This window comes from Cannabis sativa, chromosome 5, assembly GCF_029168945.1.
Source record: "Cannabis sativa cultivar Pink pepper isolate KNU-18-1 chromosome 5, ASM2916894v1, whole genome shotgun sequence".
In the NCBI taxonomy this organism is placed as follows: Eukaryota; Viridiplantae; Streptophyta; class Magnoliopsida; order Rosales; family Cannabaceae; genus Cannabis; species Cannabis sativa.
The window spans coordinates 66872865-66880658 of record NC_083605.1 but is presented as its reverse complement, the minus strand read 5'-3'; positions in this window follow the sequence as shown (position 1 = coordinate 66880658).

The window sequence follows — 7794 nt, the reverse complement described above, 5'->3', positions numbered from 1 at the left end:
TACACTTTAACCACATACGGTGCTTACCACTTTTCTTACCTTAATTCAGAAGTCAAGAATATGGCCGACCTGGGTAGAAAAACAAGCTAGGCAATCCCGGTCCTATGTCACGACAATTGAAACACAATAAATACCTCAATTTAAAATTTCGGATTAAAACCCTAATTTAAAACCGATTAGAGTTAGCCTTCACAAACTTTAAAATAATTCAAGTAACTCAAAATCATTCAAAGGCATGTACTAGGTTCAACCCCGAGCCAAAACAGGGTTCCGAAAAAAAACCCGAGAAATTTTCCCCTGCTGTAACCGGTCGACCGGTTCTGATACACCAGAACCAATCCGGTCGACCGGTTGCTGTCAGACCAGAAAAATTCTGGGTTTTCTTTCCCAGCTCGAACCAAAACCATTTCAGACCTAAATTGCATTTCCAGAACAGTTCAATATACCAAGTATAACATATTCAACACATCATTTAATCACAACTCACCATTTAACTCAAAATTACCATCTCACTTGACAATTGCACTAAACATCACTTTCAACACCAATTCAATTGAACAGCCCTTAACCTCACTAAATTTTCATTCAAACAAGTTCCAATTCAACCCTAAGAACCTACCTTACCCTCAGTTTACACCCCAGCTCAGAATTTATTGAAAACCTTCACCAAAACCTAAACTAAACTCAAAAAAACCAATCAAGAGAAGAGTAGAAAATCATACCTTCACTTAGCTAGCTTCTAGGGCTTAGATTAGCTCAAGAGTGGCTGAAATAAAATGAATTCCACCTAGTTCCCAGCTGCTCCTAGGGCTCGGCAGAAGGAGAAGAAGAAGAGAAGCTTGGTGTTGATGTTTTTTTGAAAATGGTTTCTTGCCTTGGAAGGAAGCTCTTTAAATAAGGGTTTTCTCTTTTTTTTTTTTAAAAAAAAATAATAAGCAGCTTAAAAAAAAATGAAAGAAAAGTCAAAATAAAAGGTTCCATTGAATTTGCTAATCTACCCCTCTCACATAATTTTTTTTTTAAAAAAAACCTTAAGGGCATTTATGGTAATTTTACTAATTCCCCAATCCGACATTCTAATAAAATTCTAACTTAATCCGGGATATTCTCAAAATAATTCTTTCATTTAATGTCGTGACATTACTAACCACATAGCTAAATTTCCACAATTGCCGGGTCCAAAATAACGTATTTCATTAAATAATTTCTCAACAATTTACCTAAGTAAGATCATAATCCTACTTCATTTCCCAAATAATTACATATTTAATAAAATATGTCCATTTAAATATTATTTATTTTCTGGGATATAACAATAATTTTTTTCATTTCATGAGTTTTGTGAAAAAGAAATGTGAAGAAGATGTCTCTGACATGAGTAACAGTGGAATTGAGCATCACTGAAGATGTTAGACATGAATAGATTGATCTTGATGTAGCTGTTTGGAGCGATTTTTTAAATTTTTTGCAGATTAATAAAAATTTAGAAGACTATATAAGTCCATCCACACCTGTAGATTAGAATGTTGTGGTGAATCATCACCCTCAAAACAAGTTGTTACAACAGTAACAATGTTCAAAAAACATAAATCAAAACTAAAACCAATCACAAAACTAAAACTTGAACTTAATTGAAATAAGATAAAGAAAACTTAACTCAATAATGGATGAATAATGGATCTTTATTGAATAGGAATAGTTAGTAGTACACAATAGATTGAGTCCAAGATTACAACTCAACACAGTAAGTAATTACAAAGAAATGCCTCACATTGAGGGAAATCACTGAGTGATACTCCCTTTTTACATCCCTCCACACATACTCACTATGATCTTGGACTCTCTCTCTCTAAACTGAATTTAAAGTATGAGCACTGGAGATTAGAGATTCGAACTCTCTCCTCAGACCTCTCTTTTTAGAATAGAGGAACCCCTATATATAGTTGCTGGTGGGTCCCCTTTAAGTTGGTATTAAAGCCAACTGTTATAAATTGCAGCAGCTTTCTTCATATTCATCTGATAGGCAAATAGATGGACATACTGACTTGAGAGTAAGGGTATGCATAAATCGATCCAATCCAATGACAACCGACTGATCCAATCACAACTGACTGCCAAACATTGGATATCCAATTGTGATCGGATCAGATTGGATGTTATTTTTGAATATCCAATTGGATCGGATTGGATGTTGGATGGAGTGTCTAAAACTCCAATACATCCAGCATCCAATTAAACTAATTAGTATTTTCATTTAGTTTGGATGAGTAATTAGATTTTATAATGTTATACGTAAAATATATATGTATACATAAAAATTAACATTAAAATTTTACTCTTTTTTTCTTGGATTGGATGGATCCAGTCTAATCCAATACATATTGGACCTAAAATATTGGATGGATCCGATCCAATCTAAAAATACTACTCTAAAATATTGAATAAATTCAAATTGAACCAATAAATATATATGAAATACATCCAATGGATAGAACCGATCTAATCCAACATCCAATGGATGTTGGATCGATTGGATGATTGAAATCAATTGGATCGGATCGGATGGTAAAATCTAACATCCAATATATAATTAGATCGGATCTGGATGGGCCTAAAAACATTGGATGTGATCCAATGAACACCTCCACTTGAGAGGTTAAGTGAGTTTAATCCCAACAATTCCACCTGATTAGACTCACTTAATCTCTGAACCAATGAAATAAATGAGGACATTAAATGTCCTGAATGCTCAACAAGTTTAGACAGTGCCTAAACTTGTCTCTAGTTACACTTTTAGTGAAAATATCTGCAGGGTTATCATGTGTGCTTATTTTCTTCACTTGCACCTTCTTGGATGACACAATAGCCCTTATGAAGTGTAACTTGATATCAATGTGCTTTGACCTCTCATGAAACATTGGATTTTTCATGAGATGTAAAGCACTTTGATTGTCACAATAAACTGTGATATTCTCAGATTTGAAACCAAACTCCTCTGTCAACCCCTTAACTCATATAGCCTCCTTGATGGCTTCTGTAACAGCCATGTATTTAGCTTTTGTAGATGACAAGGCTACTACTTTCTGTAGGTTAGATTTCCAGCTGATGCAGCTCCCAAGAGCAGTGAACACAAACCCTGTTAGGCTCCTTCTAGTGTCTAGGTTTGCTACAAAATATGAGTCCACAAAACCAGTGATTTCTTCCTTGTACTGGTTCTCCTTACTGAACACAATACCAGTGTCCAGAGTACCTTTCAGGTACCTCATTGTCCATTTCAGTGCTTCCCAATGTTCAGGGCCTGGGTCTGAAATGTACCTACTTACCACACTCATGGCATGAGCTAATTCAGGTCTTGAACACACCATGGAGTACATGAGACTCCCAACACAACTTGCATAGGGAACATTGCTCATCTTGGCTCTTTCTGCATCTGTTTTTTGGTGACTGAGATGCAGACAACTTGAAGTGTTGAGCAAGTGGTGTTGCAACAGGTTTGCACTTGTCCATGCCAAACTGTTCAATACTTTCTTCAGGTAGGCAGCTTGAGAAAGTACTATCATGCCAGGTCTAGGTCTCTTTATGTCTATCCCAAGAATTCTCTTTGCTTTGCCCAGATCTTTCATCTCAAACTCATCACTGAGTTTTCTTTTCAGCTTGTCAATCTCTGACTTTTCTTTGCTAGAGATCAGTATATCATCAACATATAGTAGCAAGTAGGTTTGATTATTGAAATACACACATGAGTCATACTTACTTTTAGTGTATCCAATATTTAGCATATAAGTGTCAAACCTCAAGTTCCATTGCATAGGTGCCTGCTTGAGGCCATAAAGAGACTTCTTAAGTAAACATACCCATCTGGATTCCCATTGTCAAAGCCCTCAGGCTGTTGCATATAGATTTCCTCTTCTAGTTCCCCATGTAAGAAAGTTATTCTTACATCCATCTGTTCAATCTTTAGGTCCATGCTTGCTGCCTTTGCCATCATGGCTCTGATTGAACCTTGCTTCACCACTGGAGAGAAAATCTCATTGTAATCGATGCCTTCTTTCTGAGTGAACCCTTTGGCAACTAACCTTGCCTTGAATCTGGTAGGCTCATTCCCTGAACCTTCTTTATGCTTGAAAAGCCATTTACATCCTACCAGCTTGTAGAACTCTGATTTCTTCACAACAATCCAGGTTCTATTCTTCCTAAGAGAGTGCATCTCTTCTTGGATGGCTTGTAGCCATGCTACAACATCTTTACTTCTCATAGCTTCTTCAAAGCTAGTGGGTTCTAAACTGTCAACCTCTTCTGCAATCATAAGTGCATATGCAATGAATTCAGCATAACCAAAACGATCAGGGGCTTTTCTGTGTCTTCTTTCTCTATCTCTAGCTAATTGATAGTTGTTGAGTTCTTGCCGATCTTCAGTGTCTTCCCTTTCAGTTGCCTCAGTTCCATCTAAAACAGCATTAGTTGGTGATGTAGGAGCAACCTGCTCCACCTCAATCTGGACATTCTCATCTAAACTAGCTTCACTGTCTTTACAAGTGCTCTTGGTTTTCATGGCCATTTCATCTTCCTTGAAAACCACATCTCTACTAATCCAGCACTTCTTGAATCCAGGTTCTAAACACCATACTCTATATCCCTTAACCCCTTCAGGGTAGCCTAGAAAGATGCATCTCAATGTTCTAGGTTGCAACTTATCTTGTCTAACATGCACAAATGCAATACATCCAAACACTTTCAAGTGATCTAAATTTGGGGGTTTACCTGTCCATAACTCTTGTGGGGTCTTGAAGTTGTTTGGCACAGATGGTGATCTATTGATTAGGTAATAGGCAGTTTTAAGAGCTTCTCCCCAAAAGGTTCTGTCCAAATCAACTCCTAGTAACATGCACCTAACCCTCTCAATCAAAGTTCTATTCATCCTCTCAGCAACACCATTTTGCTGAGGGGTTTTGATCACAGTTCTATGTCTCTTGATTCCCATTGTGGCACACAATCCCTTGAACTCATTTGAGCAGTACTCAAGACCATTGTCAGTTCCTGGTACCTTGATTTTGTTCCCAGCCTGATTTTCTAGTAGCCTCTTCCATGTATCAAAGGTTCCTAGAGCCTCATCTTTGCTTTTCAACAAATACACCCAAACTTTCCTGCTGAAATCATCAATAATACTCTTAATGTAGTGTGCTCCACCTTTGGTTGGAATCCTAGATGGCCCCCAAAGGTCAGAATGGACATAAGCTAACCTTTCTACAGTGGTGTGTTCTGCCTTTTTGAACTTCAATCTACAAACCTTCCCCAAAATACATTCATCAAAGAATTCAAGTCTTTCTGTTAGCTTCTCCTTGAACAGTCCTTGCTTGTTCATTTCCTCAAGTCCTCTCTGACTTACATGCCCCAATCTGAGGTGCCATAGCCTTACTTGACTGTGTTTGGTTGAGTCCAAAACAGGTGCTGTACAACTTGATATTGTCTTTCCATCCAGGAAATAGAATCCATTACTCAACCTTCCTCTAAACACAGTTCCTGTGCCTTGTGCAATTTTCATTACACCTTCCTCAACTTTGACAACATACCCCAATTTATCAAATATACCAATAGAGAGAAGATTTCTTTTGAGATCTGGAACATACCTGACCTGCTGCAAGGTCAACATGACTTCATCATGATTCTTTAACAAGATCGTTCCCACACCTTTGATCTCACACGCTTTGTTGTTCCCAAGAAGAACTGAGCTCCCATGACTCTCTTAAAGAGTCCTAAACAGTCCTTTGTTTGGTGTCATATGAAATGAACACCTTAAATCTAGAATCCAATCTCCACCTGAATCTGAACTAAACATCACAAGAACATCAGATGACACTGTAAGTGCATCAGACGACCCATAGCCATCAGCTAAATCAGCAACTCCTTGCTTCCTAAACTTGTGATGATTTTCCCTCTTAAGTTTAGCCTTCAAAGCCAAACACTCATCTCTAAAGTGGCCCTCCTTCTGGAAATAATAACATTGCTTTCATGCAGCTCCATTAGAGCTTGGCCCTCCTGTGGAGTTTTTAGAATTGGATCTTGAATGGTTTCTTCTGTAGCCATTAGAATTCTGATTTCCCTTGAATTCCCTCTTGGGGAATTTTCCCTTAACAATGAGTAATCCTTCCCCATTGATCTCATCTTTCTCATCTCCCTTCTTCTGAATTTCTTTCGAATTCAATGCAGCCTTAACCTTTGTCATAGTCAGAGTTTCTTTGCCATACAAGATCGTATCAACAAAGTTCTCATACATCTTGGGAAGTGAACTCAACAGGATTATAGCCTGGACTTCATCATCAATTTTCACCACAAGATTATTCAGATCTAGAATGATTCTGTTAAAATCATCTAGATGTCTTCTCAATTCCTTTGACTCATCCATTCGAAGTGTGTACAACTTCTTCTTAAGATACAACTTGTTTGCAAGAGATTTCTTCATGTAGATTGATGCCAACTTGTTTCAAAGACCCAAGGCCTGTTGGAATATGTTTTACCAAGATCTAGATTTACTACCATGTATGTTATTTAACATCCTAAATATGAATTTCTAAAACAATGTAAATAAACACATATAAAGTTTAGGAAACCTCACATTGGGTGCAACAGAATATTAATGACTCCTTCTACTCATATCTCTAACCCTTGTATCCTGTCTGTAGCAGAGTATCACCAAGATCTGAGCCCGAATGTCTTTCTCTTGATTCTGGATTCTTCACAACCTTACACACTATGATTGAGATACCACTTGATGTGTGTGGGCACTCACTCTATCACTCAAGGTATGAAATTATGAAGAAGGAAAGAGAAGTGGCTGGTTCGAAATTAATAGAATAGAAGGCTCAGGAAAATTTGACTGAAGCTGAATTTTCATCATCATTTAAGTGTGAGCCATCACTATCTATTTATAGGCAACCATCTAGGTTTAGGTTAGGATTTATTAGGCATTAAAATAATAGAAATATTAAGTGTAAATCCTCATCCAAGTGGCCGGCCATAGTAATGGGCCCCACTTTGGAATTTTTCCACTTTTGACAAATTTCCTTTTATTTTCTCAAAAATGTCATTTTTCCAATTCTAATTAATTAAATGCCAAAACTAATTATTTAATAATTAAGATTAATTATGAAACAAAATTTCCACTTTAATATATTTATTAATTAGACATAATAAAGTCTTTCAATTAATAAATAAGACCTAGAATCTCTTTTCTTCACAATTAAGCCCTTGCTTAGTGAAAATTCATAAACTAGACATAGTCTAATTTTAGAATTATAATTGATTAATTAAAATCAATTATCTGAGTCTTACAAGCAGTATAATCTCAACTAGTATGGGGACCATGGGCCTATACAACCGAGCTTCCAATAAGTAGAACTAGAATCTACCAAGTAAATTCCCTAACTTATTAATTCCTTATTGCATCCACTCATAGAACCTGGAATTGCACTCTCAGTCATATAGAACGCTCTAAATGTTTCACGATATAGATACACTATAAACATTTAACCATCTTTCTAATCTCAATAATTAAAGATCCTCTATAGATGATTTACACCGAGTAGGGATAAATTTATCGTTTCACCACTCAATGTATTTTATCCTTAAAACACTTAACTTCCTGTAAATGACATTTCAGTAAACTAAAATATAATCACTGAAATAAGAGCTCTTCCATTTACCTCTATTAAGCCAAGCTCAAAGGAAATCATCGTTTCACTTTTATGTCCAAATAGAAGCTATAGATTCCATATCTATGTTTAGCGCTCCCACTCA